This window comes from Onychostoma macrolepis, chromosome 02, assembly GCF_012432095.1.
Source record: "Onychostoma macrolepis isolate SWU-2019 chromosome 02, ASM1243209v1, whole genome shotgun sequence".
NCBI classification, from domain to species: domain Eukaryota; kingdom Metazoa; phylum Chordata; class Actinopteri; order Cypriniformes; family Cyprinidae; genus Onychostoma; species Onychostoma macrolepis.
The window spans coordinates 6095211-6115461 of record NC_081156.1 but is presented as its reverse complement, the minus strand read 5'-3'; the positions used below and the strand labels follow the sequence as shown (position 1 = coordinate 6115461).

The following is a 20251-nucleotide window of genomic DNA, read 5'->3' as shown; positions in this document are numbered from 1 at the left end:
GACTGCATTCATGACATCCACTAAACTACCAAAAATAAGTTATTTTAATTAAAAATCCATTGAAAATGGCGCAATTGTTTGGGAATTTAATATCTGCAATCCCTACGCGTTTAACACCCTGACTGCAACAACACACGAACATCGACTGATAATGTGAGGCTAATTTCCCGCCAAATATGTTCGATTAAATAACGTTCTATTAAAGTAGACTAGTTATTTAAACAAATTAATATAGCCTGCTGGGTTAGACTAGCTACTCTTAATGACAAAAAGAATCTTGAAATCTATGAGATTTGCAGCAACTTTCAGTTTAAGCAATTAATTTGTCAGTTTAGGCATTTCCTACAAACCACAAACTGTCAGTCCTGAGATTTTGAATAGTAATATTTGGGTCATTCTTGTTATGCTGTACCTCTTGAGCTCAGTAACTTGCATTAATATGGCTGTGTTGGAATTTGACTGTGTTGGGAAGCATTTGTATAAAAAGGATGGAAATTAAGTGTTAAAGTTGGCCACTGCAGTGTGTGATTGACAGTTCCCGTAGCATACATGAAGGTGTCAAGTGATTTTAACCAGCATATTTAATCATTACAATGTCTGTAATGAGGTATCTGTTGAATGTCACCTGACCAAAGCGGAAAACAGGTCTCATCGCATCCGCTTGTTGGAGAAAGTGTTAACAGCAGTATGAACTGATGGTGATATATATGGACTTTTAAGGTAATCAGCTAGCCTAGTTGTAGTTATTGTTGGCTTATATTCAGTTGTAATATCCGAATGTTAGTGAGAAGAAGAAAAATAAATAAAATATTTTAGATCAATCTGCATATGTGATGGACATTGGTTATCATCATCTTTGGTATCTCCTTTGAAGGCATATTGAGTAAAACAGCTCCATAGAAGGGACGCAAGCTGTTTTACAAATATCTAAATTTGTTGTGCATAACCCCCATTGTATCTAACAAGATTGAGAGAGAATTCAGAGAATTCATTAAATCCACTGCTAAAACTGAATAATGTCATTAAGGCTTTTGTTAGGTATTATAAAATAATAAAACTATGTAAACTGGTATTGAGGACACATATGAAAACAATATTTCAGAGAAAACTTGTTTAGTTTGAGAGAACAGGGACATGGAAACCTGGTCAAAACAATGAAGTGAGATCATGTAAAATTCATCCCATATGTTCACTTCAGTGTTCAGTGTGAGTGTAATATTTCATTCAGTATCTTAATGCATACATGTTGGGGTCTTGTACTGCATAACAGGAACGACCCCTATTATTAATTTATCAGGACCAACAAAACTACATCTGAATGAGGACCACTGAGGGGCAACAGAAACAAGATTAAAAGAAATGTATTATGCTGCAGGACGTGGTACATTTACAGCCTATAAAGCCTAGCACATCACTGATTATGTATAAAAAAGGTTAGCAGAAAGAACATTGTATATAATGTGCACCAAGGCTCTTAAGGAAGCCTTGGTGCCCATTATAAAACAGACAACGTGCATGCTACGATTGTTAAAAAGAACACATTAATATACTGTAAAAATAACATACCAGAAAAAGCTATTGCGTTTATTTTCTAAGATTGACTATAAGTGTTTTTTTTTTCTACACTATAAGTCCAAAGGCTTTTCATGTTTTTTTATTGTCTTCTTTTGACTGATTGTAGGTAATTCTCTGTTTGTGTTTTGTGTTTTCTGAATGCCTGCATGACGCTTCTTAAGTGATATAATCCATAAATCACACAATAAACACAAACTAATGTTTTTTGTTTAGAACACTTAAACACACACATATAAACCTTGAGCCCATTTACCTGATCAAAACAAGCTCAAATACATTCTCCAGCTCTTGTTAATGTGCTCCAGACTGTATCCCAAACATCTCTAGAAAGCACAGGAAATTAAATTGTGTGTAAAAATCAATTAATTTCCCTTTTACTGGGTGCAATTTCCATTTTCCTGCAGCGCAGGCAGTCAGCTGAAGTGTGCTTACTCAAAACAGAGGTGCTGGAGGCTGAATAACTTAAGGCCTGCATTATTCATGCACTCGGTTCTACAAGGTGTTCAGGTTTAATTGATTTAATGGGCAAAAATAGAGAAGCAGCTATCATGGATATACCTTAATCATAGCTTATAGATGATAAACTCTTAAACCTGACCTCAAGGGATGTTGCTTGACAATGTAGTGTCTGCATTATCCAGACTCCTCAAACTACCACATTTACCCAGAAGCCATGTTGGAGTAAATAGGGCTGTATGCAAAGTCCAGCGGTCTTTCCTGTGAAGTGTTAGACTCTTTTCTGATCTTTGTTGAGGTGAATGCACATGAATGCTACATTTCCAACATATCTCAGCCAAAAAGGTGCTAAAATCAAGTTATTAATGTTATGATAATGCACCACAATACTTGACATGGTGAAAACTCACAATGTTGTGGCTGCACTTTCACTTATCTTTTTTCATCACTTTCATCTTTGAGAAATCACAGGTTTAGTTGACACCACTCACAGCTATAATAATACTGGACTCAATAAAGCTCCAAACAGCAGTGAAAAATATTGAACAAAAATGAAATGCACACTTGCTTTAGCAAGAAAACCATGAATGAGGAGTAAAATTGATTGTGATGAGAGATTCTGCCACTCAGCACTTCTGCAGCATCCACAACATAACATCATAAATCCTTCAGAAGGACTTTGAAATACATGTCTGTATGCTGCACAGGTGCTCTGTTTGGGATCAATATGGCCGCATCGCAAAAGAAGATAAATCTCAAGACTTGACTTATGAAAAAGCTTGGAGCGAAGCTTCCTGATGCCCACAAAGCCATAAATCAAATCCATCCACATATTTACATCACTAATAATTTATTTACATTTACCTATTGAACTGAAGTGAGATTTGAATCAATTTGTGCATCGATCTTAATATCGTTATTGGCAGGGACTAATGAGACAGGTCTATTTATCATTTGCAGTTTTCTTTACAGTAAAAATCGAAATACAAAACTGCATGAGAATATCCTAAAGTTTATGGGTGCAGACAGTGAGACATTTCTGCTTTAGCTTGTATATCAAAATGCGATTAACCACAGTGATAGTGCCGCTAATAAGATTCAAGTTCATTTGTGGAATAAATTCTTTATCAATCACTTACCCATCAACATTCAATTATTGGGCTTGATTACACTGATATGACACTGGTGAACACAATTATCTCTCTCCCTGCCAGCGTTTTTTTTTTTTGTTTGTTTTTTTTTAAGTTACCAGCCACCGCAACAGTTTTGACCATTTTCACAAAACATTCATATTTTAGAATATTTGTTGTATGAATAATTATGTCAACATGCAAAATGTCAAAAGAAAGAATAAAGCAAAAATAAAAATAAAAATTGATTTTATTAGAACTACATGCATTCTTTATCATCACTTGCATGTGTGTAAGTTTCATTTAAAAAAGCAACATTTTGAACAAAAAGCTGTTCAATTGTGTTTTTGTCAAATACTGCATCCAGATCGGATTCAGAATGATGCTCGAAACATAGATGAAGTAGATCCATCAACACCCCAAAAGCTTGGTCCTAAACCACTTCCTTGGTCGACAATTCATTCGATAACTTCATGCGGTGTTGATTTATATGCTGTTTAATGTTTGATCACATTATTATTTTACATATGCAATCACTTGTTTCTGCTGCTTCTTCACTGTTTTTGAGCCAGATTCAGTACTCTTTTAGAAGATGTGCAATAGCGCCTCCTACCATATAACAGTGAAAACACAGACAGCAGAAAATGCCAATGTCAATGGTGGGGAAAGAGCCAAAGTACTTCAAATCTCAGAGAATTTGTATGGTACAAAACTTATATTTGATCAGTCAAAAACATGGCTATGTTAACTTAACATCAGAATCATTTGATGATTTCTCTGAATTTTGGTTTGCTTTATAAATGGTACGATGAATACCAGTGAAAAAGAAAAAAGAAAATAAAATGAATTTTTGAAAAGCCTTGGAAAAGTTTGAATGCCCTGTACAATAATAATGGCCTACTGACAGTTTCTTTAAAATACACTAGTGTTTAGGACAGAACCGTAAAGGTTTGCACAGGTGTAAACTGCTTGATATTTGATGAGTTTGTTTGTGAATTCATCTTTGAGCTGTCAACTGTGTTTAAAAGAGCATCTCTCTTTGTGAAGAGTTCAGCAGACCTCAGCCACTGGAGATCAATAGAGTAATCTATCAGGACACTCCACAAATACTCTGAGCAATACCAGCTTGGCTCATAGGATGACAGAGAAACATCACTTCAAGGTTTAGGGCTATATCTCAATTTGCTGCCTCATTGACTGTAATGGACATGTGCTGAATAAGCAGTGAAGTCATTTTAAATGTAAAAAAATAACAAAGGCAGTTAAAGGAGAGTTTTCGATAAGGTGATTCATCACATTGTTTGTCAGTGTCTTTAATAATGCATATTTTTAAGGATATACTCATTTATATCAATTCACACTCTTCACCTTCTCGTGTTGGCTCAGTGGGTAGCAATATTGTCTCACAGCAAGACGGACCCCGTTTCGAGTCCTTCTTTCTGTATCGAGTTTGCATATTCTACCTGTGTTGGTGAGTGTTGTCTCAATATTGAAATTTCTAACTTCAATATGACACCTTGAAAAATATTGATATTTAATACCATTTTCGATAAAGGCATTCAGTTATTGCTGTAACTAAAGAAAAAGATGCTAGAAACATTTTTAATGATCAAAACTGAAGACACAAAACAATATATGGATTATGTGTTCTTCAAACTATCTCAGGTATTTTCTTAAAGTCCTCATGAAATCAAAATTGACTTTATTTACTTTATTAGTGCATTAGTCTTGATGTGAACAATTAATCCGTACAAGTTAATCCGCTAAAAAAAATAATAGTTTGTTTTGGAAATCTTTAATCAAAATTGGAACATTTTCTTCCACTCTGGAATGGCATTGCGTCTCTGATGACGTTATTTTGACGGCTTGGGCAGAATATCCTTAACCACGCCCCTCCAACCATTAATTTGCTATGAGTGAGAGACAGAGAGGAGGAACGCAAAAATAAAACCACGCCCTCTATTCAATATTCAATATATAATGTTTCCGCTGGAAATACGTCACTACACTGAAATAAAGTCGGCAGTAACTTCCGATTCATGCAGACTTTTAAGAATAAAGACGATTTATAATGCATTGCTAACCAACTGCACGTATTACAGTAGAATATTTTCTACTGTAATACGTAGAAAATATGGCCTCAGTATTTGGCCTCATTCTATTATAAGAAGCTGCATCAGATTTAAACACTTGACTTTTGTTATGACGTTAATTTTGGAATAAAAATATGTTGGAAAATGTGTATTTTGTTGGACAACAGGTTTATAAATGCTTCTCATCACACTGCAGTGTGTGGGAACTCGCTGTCGGAGAGAAGAGACAGCGAGAAAGCAGAGGAGGTATCGGTGTATTGATAATGTGAATAAAAGAATATTGAAACCATTTTAGATATTTCAGTATTGCTAAGTATCGAACAAATCTAGATTTTTGACAACATAGTTTCCTCTGGGTCTTCTGGTTTCTCCCATAATCCAAAGACATGCAGTATAGGTGAATTAAAGACACTAAATTGTCTGTAGGTGTGAATGTGTATGTCAGTGTATTAACCTTGTGACAAATTGATTCAGGGTGTTTCCCTGCCAACAGCTCGAAACTCCAGGCTCCAGAATCACATAGGATAGTAGTTTGGAAAATGGATAGATAGAAATTCTCCATTCTTTCTCATCATACACTGACATTCTGTGTTTCTTTGTATGTTTTTAATAAAAGTCACCAGCACAGTTTACTGCTAACATTGCTTCTTTTTTCTAACACTATACATTGGTGTATATCCTTCATGATCTACATATATCAGCTATTTTATATAACATTAAAGGTAAGTATTTTCTTATTACTGTAACCTCTTAGTGTTTCTAATGTGTAATTGTAATGTAAAGCAGTTCTGTCCTGCAATACAAGCATTAATTTCATTTACAATATAAACATGGTATAAACAGAATAGGTTGCCACATTTCTGCCGCTGCTTATACTGTATACCATATGCATACACGTTCATGCTCCTTTTCTATCAAAAGGGACTTAAGCTGCAGCCACATCTTTCAACATGCAAAATGACCTTGGACCCAGCAATACTGGAAACTATGCCACGTTTTTGTGTTGCATGAACTATTTGTGTTCTTTGAATTCACAATTTTGTGACATTTGTTTAGTCTCCATTGGTGAACTGTATGTCAGAGTTCACATTATTTTCATATGCAGCAGAGGTTCACACATTTTTACACAAGCTTGCATTTCTGCTCTCATAATGCGTACAAGTAGAAGTAAATGAAGTGTGGCTTTACAGTGTATTGAAGGTATGCAATGCATTTTGTCAGTATGCGCTTCCTGGAAATCTAATTACAGTACATAACCTTGGCATATAGCGTCATGCTCTATACTCTGTCTTTTGTACACTGTATATTAGATTTAAAGCAATAGTTCACTCACAAATGTCTTAGTGTTTTTTGTCTATACAGTGCAAGTCAAAGGTCACTAAAAGTGTCTGTTTCCAAAATTCTTCAAGATATTTTCTTTTGTATTCCGCAGAAGAAAGGAAATCATACGGTTTAGGACTGACATGAGGGTGAGTAAATGATGACAGAACATCCATTTTTGGGTGAACTATCCCTTTAAGTATTTTGTGTTGTGACATTACCTTCATTCATTTAGTCTAATCCTTTTTTATTTTACTGCAAGCACCCATCATGAAAAGTGACCTTTAGAAAACTTGTGTGTTAAAATTTCTCAAACTATTAAAACTTTCAGGCATGCAAGGCCAACATTAAGTTGAATTTTAGCCTATTCTCACCACCTGAGGTATGTGAGAATTGTTCACTTTTGCAGAGTCAACTGATTGCAAGAGCAGGCAATTTATTCATAACTACTTACGAAGCTTTGATTAAAATTGTGGTACGAATGGGTCATTATTCTTACAGAGCATATCTACGACTACAGTGCGACATTCAAAACCTCCATATATGCCTATTGACTTTTACTTTCATCTTTAATCTCTCTTTTCTGCAGTAAGTTGCATGAAACTGAGCATGAAAATGAGGATGTGTTCTCATTGAAGATTTTTCTGTTTACTGAACCAAGTTTTTGGAGAGAGACCACATCATAGAGCCTTCAAATCCAATTTTAAAATATCCAAGATAAGGTGCCAGGGAAATTGAAACGTATCCAAGGATGATATGGAGCAGTCTGTGGGAGTAAATGATGAGTGAGTAAATTAGACATCTATAGAGAGTGCAAGGATTAGACACGTGTATTAGAAACTCTTCAAAGCGCTCTTCACGTTTTAAACTAGAGGTGGTTACGGAGGGTCATTTTCTTAAGGTGAACCCTAAAAAGATTTTTCTGTAGCAATCAGTGAACACTACAACTGCTGTGCAGTATGTCAGTGTCGCCTGTGCTGCAGGGTGTGATAAGCATTGAGCCTCAATGCATGGCAGAATGCATTTCAGCCTTGGGTCCAACAGGAAGTTTTTTATCCTCTATATGGTTGTGCATGAATGTGCATGGTATTATGTATTGGCACAGGAGACTAAAATGTATGTATATATATCATTTTGAGTGAAAGCGAAATAGTCCACCTCTACTTAAGCAAAGCAAACAAATCTGTGAATTTGTAAGTAATCAGATGCATTTGGACAGTACAGAACAAGTCATGCAACTAGCTATCAAAGAGTTGAACTCTCTACAACTAACAGAAGTGTTCTTAAAGATGCTTGAGCATCTATATGCAATAAAATGTTTTTGAGCTCTCTTGACATAGACTGTGCTATGATGAAGACATATCAAACCTCTACTTCTGTAGTTCTTTCAGCTGTACATTTATAAAACGTCATATCTTATAGCATGGAGAATGTTCTTGCTGGGTCTTCAATGTAGACACTTACCAAAACATTTTCTGCTTTAGCTTATTCTCTTGTAATATCATAAATATCAAGCAGTTTTGCATGCACACTGGTTTTTGGAGTGACTGAAATAAATGCTGAAAATACAAGGCCTTACCTTTCTAGATGAAGTGCTAGTGTCGATCTTCAATTGAGTTGCAATAAGGATTGACATTGTGGATCTGCGACCAACACACGGATCTGAGTTGACGGTGCAGCAAAGTATGGAAGTCCACTTGTGGTACAGCGTGTTTTACCTGCCTGTTGTTCACTGTCTTTCTTCTGCCTCTTATATGTTCAGTCTTGGACACAACCACCAGCGAAGTATGCAATTCCACGGCACTCACTGCTCTAAGCTGTATTTTTCTCCTCTCAGTCAATTTCTCTGTCCTTTCTGGCTTCCCTCACCTCTCCTCCTTTCGCTGTCTCCCTCTCCTTCTCGCCCTCCCTCTCTCTTGTGTTGCCCCACTGAAGCGTGAGGGTAAACCACTTAAATATTCTGGGCAGATTTCACAAAACACACATAAAAACAGCGTCCGGTGACAGCAGCCATTGCCAAATGGTTTACAGACCAAAGGAAAAAGTGTGAATATGTAAACTGACTAGGGCTGGGTTTCAGTAGCAACAATAGTGTTGGAAAGTTCAAACAATTTCCATTAGTGAATTCAAAGTGTCAATTTCAATAAATACATTCAATGATTGAATTGCATCATCACTTAAAAATGATTTTATGTGGCATTTTTTCATATATGAAACTGTTTTATCTTAAATGTATTATATGTAGGTAAATATGTTTTAATGCAATGTAGTTAAAAGAAAACTCATATGTGAAAATGTGGAAAACATGCCTTTATTTTGAACTTGATTATTTTTAACTATTTTACTTTTTGCAATTTAATTTGCTAAAGTGATTCTGTATGTTCTGATTAAAAGAAAAAAAATAGCAATTGAAGAAATTTTAGAGCAAATCCATAGATATTGAGATATATGAATATTGCTGAAAAGCTAAAATATCACTTAATTTAAAAATAAATTTCATCCAGCCCTAGTGCTGACAAATACCATATCCACAAGGACGCTGAAGAGCATTTGCACATTTCACTGTGTTTATGTGGCGCTCTGAAATAGATCAATTCAGTCTAGTGCATGGTTAGCAAATGACGCAGTATAGGTGATATTTATGCTGCACGTCAGGTAAAGTCAGAGTGCTGGCATCCTTGTTGTCTATGCAATTTCATTTACAGAGCATCTTTGCCTCACACACACGCCCAGTCCAGGTTTCTGACACCCAATAAAGAATTTATTACACAAACCCCAGTGACTCGGCTCTGCCAGTGACTCTGGAAGATTTGTTCTGGACACAGGAGAGGGGTAGAGAGGGAGAGAAGTGGCACTGTGTAGAGTAGAATTCATTAAAAGACAAGAGATTTTTTTAATAAAAGCAGACAGTATAGTTGGCTAGCAGGCTATTAATTGACTGAGAACAAAGAGACACAAGATGTGCTGTAATGGAATATAAATATCCAAAATGTCATGAGCCTATAGTCCTTATGCGTCAGAGAAACAAGTGTGCAGTCATTTTTAGAATTCTGTTTTTGCATTAGCTATCTAGCATCACTGTTGAAGAGTAATTAGCTGGTGAAGTGGATTTACATATTGTAGAGTTAAGGAAAGTAATCATGTCCACTGCAATGTTCGAAGCGGATGTCATAAATGTCAGTAGACTGGGCAGATTTTAAAACAAGCAGTTCATTCATAAATTTGTACGAACTTACCTTCATGCTGTGGAAACACAAACATAAGGTCTATAATAAACAGGCAAATGAAAAGACAAATGCTGTTAAAACAATCCGTGAACCCGTTAAGTAAAACAAAGGGTAGCATCCAAAAGACTGAAACATTGAAAATCTGACTTTTTCAAGATTTTTGGAAGCTTTGGGGTTTTGACAATTTAAAACAAATGATAGTTATGACATAAAACTTCTAGATCACTAACCAAAAACATCCATTTGTGACATTATTATGTGAACTCTTTATTCAGATGATCAGATACAATTAGAATTTTCATAAAAAACTTTTTGAACACAATATTTAATCAGCATTAACTATAATATGTTTGCATTACCAATTGACAAGGGAAGATCGTTAACGGTTGGTCTTTGTGGTAATACAATACATCGGGCAGGTCATCCAAACGCTCTCCTATCATTCATCAGTCATAAAAACTTGATGGATTTATTCAAACATAAATTAAACATTGAAGAACAGTAAATGAATATGTCATATGATGCATATATTTAGCAAAATGCCCCTCTCTACAGTTTATTTTTCTTTACTTTTTTATTTTATCTGACTAATGTGAATATGATCACCGAATATGTTTTTCTGAGGTAAATGTGACGTTACGTGACATTGTTTACAAGCTGTTATATTGATGTCTTTGCGCGGCTGAAACACTGATTGAGCGATTACATGAGACAAGATACGTATTGTAAAGTTGATGTTTAGTCATGTTTATTTCGTGCTGAAACTGGTATTAATGTGGAGGAGATGATCAGTTCATGTGTGCCTCGCGCTACAGCGATCTGTCACTCCACATTAAACAGCACCAAAACGGCATTTATTGTTTGAATACTGCAATACAATGGACAGAATTTAAAATCTGAGACTTTTCATATTAAAAGTACCAAAGTACAATGCTTATTATTGCGATATATTGGATGGGAAGTGCCCTTCAACTTTCCTTCCATTACCTGAAAACAGACTAGACTAATCGATTCTTGGGATTTAAGAATCGATATCATTCTGTAAAAATGAGAATCGATTAATATCGAGATATTATACAGATAAGAGTAATTTATCTATCGAAGCTGTAAAGACTCTTCGTTTATTTGTGTGCACTCAGAATAACAACGAAATGTTGCACTTTTGTAAAATAATGAAAGCAAACAGGACGCGCTTTCTGCCGTCTCGTTCTCTGTGAACTTGAGCGAGAAACTCCGAAATTTCATGTACTGTATATCCACCTTACAGATATGAAAAACATCTATAGAGAGCGAAATGTCTACTTTCAGATGAACCAATTCAAATGGAAAACAAATATTCTCAGATTATGAATCCATATGAAACATGCATACAGGTGCATCACTACTGCGGAGATGATGAGTCAGTGTCGCTGACTTCATCTCTTAAACTGAAAACAAAGAAAGTACTAGTTTATCAAATTATTAAAATTATCCTTACTGTTTTCCGTGACACATTCATAATCATTACTTCTGCTGTGAGCTGTGGCAAGCTTTTTGCATGTGCTTGAGCGCTTATTAGGCTATGTAGACAATTAAAGGCTCATTATAAAGATTTAAATGCTTTATTAATAAATGTGCGATTAGTCGACTAATGCTTAAAATGAACAACTACTAGTCGACCAGAAAAAAGGGCAGCCCTACTAAATGGTCAATGTTATTGGCCAGTCTCAATCTCAGGGGACATTTACCACTACCATTTTCAACAAAAAAAATTTAAAACTTTTTATGCATTTTGGGCATTCATCCACACAGTGAAAACGTTTAGTTTTTTTTTGAAAATGATACCGCTATCGTTTCCATGTAAACTATACAATCGTGAATTTATGAAAACAGTGACGTCATGCACATGAGTATTACATGTTCAGTCTATAGGTATGTGCACGGACGCATAGTGTTTATTTACAAACTGATTTTATGGGCTTTCGCACCGCGTAGTTCTAGGAACTTAGGCTTAGTTCACACTGCAGGTCTTAATGCTCAGATCGGATTTTTTGCTTCACTTCAATGACGTAAAAAAAAATCGCATGTAATGCAACATGGCCGTTCAGACAGAAGTCGCATTGCAAAACATCGGATATGTATCCGATTTAGGACCACATATGAAAGTGGCCTGGGCCTGATTTGAAAAAATCGGATTTGTGCTGTTCAGACTGTCATAAGAAAATCAGGAGAGGATGGAATGTCAATGCACAATTTACACGATTGCAAGAGCAAAAAGTTGGGCTAAGAGACTAAATTCTTTATGACAACTTGCAGTGTTACATATCATCGAAGCTGAGAACACAACACTGCAGACAACAGGTAAATACCGTTATCGCTGTTTTCCATGTTCGCGGAGTAAATATGTTTACACGGCTTTTTAAAAATGCCGGGTATCCGGTGTTTCGCGTGCGTTTGGCTAATCAGCGTACACTTACGTTCCTATAGAACTGTTTTAGACCCTGCTCTGGAGTAGGAGCTCATTTAGTTCCTCCAAACGGAGTTCCTGGAACTAAAACCGTTCCTAGTTCCTAGAACACACCAAAAAGTGGGTAGTTCCACAATTAGTTTGGGTACTATGAAAAGGTTCCCGCGGTGCGAAAGGCCCTATTGCCAACTACTGGCTTGGCATGCATAATACAACGTTTTTAGTCATTTTCACACATTAATGTAAACAAGGATTGTTTTGTTGTCATCTTTCTCTAAAAAAAATACACAGGAAAAAGTTCATTTTATTTATTCAGTTATTACATCATTGTCGTGTAAACTTACCCTCGGTATGGACAAATATCAGTTGATTTATCGATCACAGTTTTGCCTGCTCTTTATATGTCTAACATTTTTGAGACTGTCTCCTTCAGTTGTTTGCCTGGTGCACAAAACATTTTCAACAATATCATAAACTCACAGAATAACATTACTCTTTACGTTACAAACAAAGATTGATATAATGCACATCTTGTCTCTAGGGAGTTGGTCCATGAGCAAAATTAAATAGAAGGGTATAAAAGCAGCAGTTTCGATGTCATGGTGGTGGTTGTTAGTTTTCATTTTGCTCCCTGGGCACGGTTAACAGGCTTGGTCCCACTTGGCTGTCTCATAAGGAGTGATGTATGAAATGAGGTAGAATTGCACAGCATCCTCCATAGATGTGGTGTAGAGCTTTGGAGTGAAAGTTATCAGCAACTGCAGGCTGCTAGAGTCAACCCCGTACACAAAATCGTATGCATTTAGGTAAGGTGCTATTGATTTGACCTCTCCGTTAATGACTCCATAATGACCAATGACCTCATTCAAAACTGCAGAAAACTTGAATGATGATCAATAGTTTGGTCTGCATTTAAGATTAAAGAGCTAAATGTGATTCTTATTTATTCAGTGATTGTAAATTCCCAGGCAGAGCCAAGTATGGACACAAATTATGGGAGTTATTAGATGCCACGCTGCAGCCAGAGTTGTTTGGCACCCGGTTGAGGATGCAGAAATATAAACACAAGTGATTTATTCAATCTTGTAATAACACGATCATTAGACAAGTCTAAAGAGCACAAGTTTATAAGTAAGTTTGTATGTAACTATATTCTGAAATAGCTTGTAATAGCAAGTCATAAAAGATGCAAGACATGGATGAAGTTAATGGATCATTCTTAGCATCCAAACACATTCATGTGTTACTAAATGTTTGAAGGTCTGGCCACGGACATGGAGGGACACTAACCGTGAATGACTGAAGATGCTCCATACAGATTCACAGAGGCAACAAGCCACTGTCTACCAGGATATTTCCCCACAGGCTTACGAAGGCTACCTGAGTCTGTCTTGATTGAGTTCTGCTTGACCACCTCCCTGTAAAGCAGACATCCTGAAAATATTGCCTTTTCTCTCTTGGGTGAGAGTAGTACAACTCTTGTTTCCACCCAGGTAAGGGTTTCAAAATGTAATCTGAGAATTAGAGTTTCCCATCTGACCAAAATATGGAAGCTCCTGACTGGAATAGATGCAGACAACCTCATAAAGCACAATGTTAAACTATGGTGGATGGCTATAGATGACTATATCCCTCAAGGTTGGGTATATTCTCAAAAAAAAAAAAAAAAGCAAGAAAGAAAAATTAAATGCCAAATGCCAATCAAAAAATGTTACTGGCTATAAATATACTGTATTTTCTGTCACACTTTAGTTTGGGGACCAATTCTCACTATTAATTGTGACTTTTGCTTCAGTAAAATCCTAATTTGCTGCTTTTTATTAGTTTGTAAGGTAGTTGTTAGGTTTAGGCATTGGGCAAGGTTAATGCATCTAAAATATGCTCACGCAGAATAAGCCATAAATATGTTTGTTTAAATTGCAAGGTCCCTCATTATGTGTTTCAATGAATAAACTAACTAAAACACAAGAACAAATATCTAAGTAATATTTATGCAAAATGATTTTCTATTATGTTATATTTGATGATGTGTTAAATTGAAGTCATGCAAATTGACCAATGCCTGTTGCCTTGTTTTTGTGAGATAACTCTAGAGCAGCGCTTCTTAACCCTGGTCCTCGAGACCCCCCACTCTGCATAGTTTGCATGTCTCTCTTGTTTAACACACCTGATTTAGATAACCAGCTCATTAGAAGAGAGCTCCATGAATGAACTGTGTTCCGATTAACATGTTCCTTAAATAGTGTTCAGTGCTCTCTACCCCCTGCACATGGGAAATCGGCTGAAGTTTACTTCACTTATAAACACAGATTTGCGCTACACCACTGCCTACAGCATCTCCACACACAGACAAAACTTACTACATAAGTGTGAACGGTTATTTGCCCGTCATCATGAGATTTGCATAGAAGTCACGTCTCACGCACTTTAATACCCTTTGACTGGAACATATACGCTTCTTTCGAACTGGAATCATGGCGGAATATCCTGTGATGTCCACTTCGCAGGGAACTTACGGTCGAATGGAGCAAACCCCTGAAGCGGTAAGAGACATTCAAAATGTGCAGAGCAGGATAAAGAACCACTGCTCTAGACTTTATAACTAGTTTGTCCATATAAATTCTGTTTGAAATGTTTGGAAACAGTCATTACATTTTCTGCTTCCTTATTTTTTGAGTTACTTAGTACTAATTAGCTCTGTATTTCAGAAGATCTCTCATACCTTCGGTTTCATGCTGCAAAATGATGGGAACAAACTGACTGGCTGAAAAGATCTTCATTCATTTAGTTTTGATTCAAAAAGTCTTAAGCTTATTGGACATTTTTAACTGCCTTTTTGTCATTTTTGTCTTTTTTAATCTGCACTGGAGCAACATCAAAAGCGTGCAGCCACATACAAATGTGGAAGTGGTTGTTTCTTGTTTAGAGTGGCACTTGGATACAAAAAATGCATATTTTTTTTAGAAATCTGGCCTTGATGTTGTATGCATAAACAACTGATTCAAACTATCATTCTTTTCTAAAATGTGTCATATTACCATACAAGGTGAGTCTTGCTATTGAAATGACTGAGGAGAAGGCTTTGCCACCTCAAAGGCAGGCATACAAGTTAAAATTCAGCACAAGGAAGGCCAATAAAAGCTCATTTATATAGACTGTCAAATTTGAGACTTTGTCACTAGCACAATCAACCTGAGGCACAACTGAATCATCCATTTATCAAACGCAAAACACAGACACTTTTGTTTAAGCTCAGAGGTAATCCTTCACTTAAGGATAAGGCTTATTGTTTAGATTAAGAATATTTTAACGTCATTATTACAGGGTTCGTACAGAAACTGCTAAATTAAATTCAAGGACTTTTCAAGCACTACTTTTTTGGTTTTCAAGGACTAAAATCTCACTTATTAAACAATATCGTTATTTTTCAAATTCTAATAAACTAATAAAACAAAATGGTAAAAATAATGTGCAGCACAAAAGCATGCAATGTGTCACGAATCTGGTCTGCACTTCTGTTCATTCACCACCAGAGGTCACTCGCTCACCACATTGACTTTCACACCACACATCACAATGGACTCCAACTCCCATCACAGCTGTCACCAACCACTCATTGCACTAATCGCACGCCTACAGAGCCCGTTAGTTTCCCTAGTCTTGCCTTGCCTAGCCTCGCCTTTGTCGGATTGTGTTTTCCCTTGCCTGGACTATCGCTCGCGTTTTTGGATTACCTCTCCTGTCTCGCCCCTTTGGATACTGTTAACCGATCGTCGACCCACGCTTGTCTCTGTTTACTCTTTGTCTCGCCCATGTTATACCTGTTTGCCACTGTTTGACCCTGCCTGTTGTGACCACGTCTCTTGTCAATAAAAGTCTGCAGATGGATCCGCACGTCTCACGTCTCGTCAGCCCTGTAACACAATGACTGTGGTGACTTTAACATTTGAACAGATATTACGGCAAAGTTATCGCTTTCCTTATTCAAACTGATTTTTTTTTCATGAATATATGATTGACCTGAAGAATGAAAGCTGTCATACAGTTGGAAAATTATGAGCTATATCACTAGGGCTGTGAGATGAGACAAAGTACAGTTACCTGGTTCACTAGAACGAGACAATATTTTAATACTATTTTTAAAAGACAAAATATTTGAAATATTTTAACTAATCTAGGGCCGTTACTAATGATTATTTTGTTAATCAACTAATCTACTGATTATTTTGACAATCGAGTAATCTGATCTTTTTTAGTAATACAAGTAGACTAAAGTAAAAACAGGCTTTAGTATGACTATTTATAATTAAACTAACAATGAGGCAATAATAATTGGTTCAAATAAAGTATCAAAACCAAGTAATTACATGGTTTTATTGAAAAATACTGTTAAAATAGGCCTACGTAATGTAATATGCTTACACAAAATATGAACCAAGTACATTATGTATTATAGCAAATGCCTGCAGAGGGCGCCAACGGCCTGGCAATGCTTCACTTTACAGCTTGATTCAAGGACGTTTAAATCCATTTAATTTTAATGTTTGGCCACATGCAACGTTTGAACGTTTATTTTGAAATCTCATATTTAGAAATATGTTGATGTAATCTGTGTAGGCATAGAATTATAAATGATTTTTGTTCCAAATCTAGTGAGATAACGTGCACTGTGCACTTCCAAGATGAACGTTGCAACACAAATTCATTTCGAGTTTGTGGACCGAGAGGCTGAGATGGAGACGCGCTCCACGCTTGTAAATGATAACAGTGCAACACAAAGCGCAAAGAATTCATATGCATTCCCAAACAAACAGCACGTCCACAAAAGACCGAACAATACAATGCAAGCACTATCAAAGGTTTTACCACAAACTCAACTTTATATTGACATCGCGAGACCGCTTTTCACCTCAAGGAGTATCATGTCACATTTAATATCACATGTCTTGTGCGCGCTCTCGAAATGGCTCTGTATTTATATCAGCATTCATTGTTAATTTTGCATGAAAAGTTGAAAAACAATTATAAAATAACACTCATTTCATATATAGGCTACTGCCTTTTAAAAATTCATGTACTTTTCAAGTACCTTCTCAAAAATATGGCACAGGTTTTCCAGGACTTAAATTTCAAAAAGGCAATTTCAAGTACTTCAAGCACTTTAAGCACCTTGTACGAACCATTTTATTAAAATTGGGCTTTTCACTCAATATGCCACTGAATTTTAATAACAAGTGTTGGGTAAAATTACTGAAGTGCTAGAAACTGGAGGAGCATGAGAATGCAAGTTAAACAAAGAGTGATGATTGGTTCTTTATTGGAATCTGTGGTCCCATGAAGAACCTTTTAGATGCCTGGAACTTTTTCATTTCACAAAAGGACCTTTATAGTGGAAAAGGTTCTTTAGATCATTGAAAGGTTCTTTGTATAAACCCTTTTTTGGATTTTTTATTTTTAAGAGTGTAAACTCATACATCTAAAGGAAAAAGTTTCAATATTTATTTGAACAGCATTAATGTTAACAATTCAAGTCGAAAGAACAAGACCAAGTTTAGGTAGGTTCAGGATTAAAAGTGATTTCATTACATCTAACAAGTCAAAATTAAGATTGCAGCTTTATTTTATAATCCCCACTTAATGTATGTAATTATTATAGTACAAACAATAACTGGGTAATAACTAGGTACCAACCCTGAACCCTTATATTACTCAGCGTTTTCTTAGGTAAGTACACAGTAATTACATGTATGTGCACATATAAGTGCAATCAAAGTTTTATATCTAAGGAGGGAACTAGTTACGGTCAAATGCGACATCACACAATCAGTAGGTCTAATGTATAAAATCTTAGCACAATGCAATCACAGCACTAATAAATTTTGTGCATAGTTTAATTAAATATGGGCTAAAAGTTCAAACGGCTGTAAAAATAGCACATAAACTGATAGAGAAACAACACTCTATCAGAACTAGTCCAGAGGACTATACATCTGCACCTGAACAGAGAAATAAAAATCTAAAAGACTCAGCAGTATCTAGAGTATTGGTGAATAAAAGTAAATGATGGTGGCTAACCTTTCCTTCTGGTGTAAATTGTGGAGAGCAGTGACAGGCCATGGATGAATACTGGCATCATAAATGAGCCGCATCAGCTCAGGGAGACAGATGGCACATAAAAATAACAGAATCCTGCACAGGAGAGACTTCAGCCCGGTTAATAGAGTCCACTGAGTGGAGAGGAGAGAGCAGCAGACATGACACTTTGGGCTTTGATTGAAGAAAGGTTTCTGAGGTTATCATCCATTTAGGCCGCCTCTGTGATAGATTTCAAAGAAAGTCCTGATTCCATTAGGTTTCCCTTTTGTAACACTGTTAAAAAGTTGAAGGAATTAAATGGACTGATCTGTCAAAATTAAGTCAAGCTCTTTATCAGCTGACAACTGTAGTATAAAGAGAGGAGATCTCATTATGTTTCGGTCTTTAACACTGTACATTATGCGCTAGGAGGAAATATAAAAAGCTAAAACCTGAATAGAATTCATCACAAGTTAATCATCGCCCCGTTAAAGCTGTTTTAACATTTGGTTTCACCCTACTTCCCGTTAGTACTAGCTGCAGATGTTTACCATTCATCAGCCAAACAACGTTAGTTTTACTGTCACTATTGTAGCCACCAGATCCAGTCCGTATGCAGATCAGATGGTGGATCAGCATCTAGAGATGACCTCTACAGCCCTGAACGTCAGCAGAGACAAGGACAACTAGATGAGCCCCAGAGACTGATCCCCAGTGAAGACCCGGTCTCCTAGACGGCCATCGGGACAAGACCACAGGAACTAGACGAGTCCTTTACACAATCTGACTCTGCTTTAGCCTAGATTTAAACTGCTGATTTTGTCTGGCCAGAGGAGAATGACACTATTTCGACACACTATTTCCCCGTCTAAATACTGTAAAGCTGATATAAAGCCACCCAGCTTTATATCAAACTGATGTAAAGCTGCTTTGACATAATTTGCATTGTTAAAAGCGCGATACAAATAATAGTGACTATTGTCTCAATTGGATTTCAAATTTTACAATAGGGCTGCAACCAGAGGCGTCATGCCCATTCAAAGTTAGTTGGCACGTGCCCCCTCAGATTTCTGAGCCAAGTGGATTTTGAATGCAGCTTCCAAAAGACAAAAAATAGCTGAGTAATATTTTTTTATATTTGATACAATCACACCGGTGTGATTAGATCCTTCAGTGCGGCACAGCATCAACTGCTAAATTCAAATCCATGCTCACACTTTGGCTGGCGCTGAGCCAGAGACAGACGCATTTGTAAATCGCTGCATAACCAATCACACACGATTCTGTTGAGCTTATGAATGCAATGACAGAGATGTTCAGATGAGTCATCACTGAAACGCAATGTTTTGTTCACTTGATCGCTTATGAATTTAAGTAAGATATTCATTTCACAGTGTAAACAGCTTCAGTGATTTTAATGGGAGTTTTTGAGAGTGCTTGAACTCTGACTAGACTGAATGAAAATCTTATTTGATAATGTAAATGTTCTTTAATCTCTGTAAAATGAAAGTGTTATTAGTAACTTACAATATTGCTATTGAATACACATTAAATACAAAGTCAGTCGTATTAAAAACATGTTATGGTATGACACCCATATCTGGTACTTAAGTAAAAAGTCGGGGTTTTATTGATCAAATAACTATAAAGGTGCAAAACGCATTTACTTACACATATTTGAAAATCGAGATATTTCCTAATATAGTTAACACATTTGAAAATATTTCGAATAAAAAGGAAAAATAAATAAATAAAACAAGCCTATATCTGTTATATGGTACTATCGTGGCCGCTGTGTGTCACATGACATGCATGACCAACCCCCCACGTGCCCCCTCAAAAATCATGAGTGCATGACGTCCCTGGCTGCGACAACTAATCCACAGAAAAAAAGTTAATAATCAATAATAAAAATAATCAATTACCAGT

At 36.3% G+C, this 20251-nt stretch overlaps 1 protein-coding gene across 2 annotated transcripts in view; it reads right to left on the bottom strand.

Annotated features, from left to right (window-relative positions):
- The window catches only part of dpp6b (dipeptidyl-peptidase 6b), a 147239-nt gene that overhangs the window by 120278 nt on the left and 6710 nt on the right, over window positions 1–20251 (bottom strand). The gene's annotated exons all lie outside the window — the stretch shown is intronic.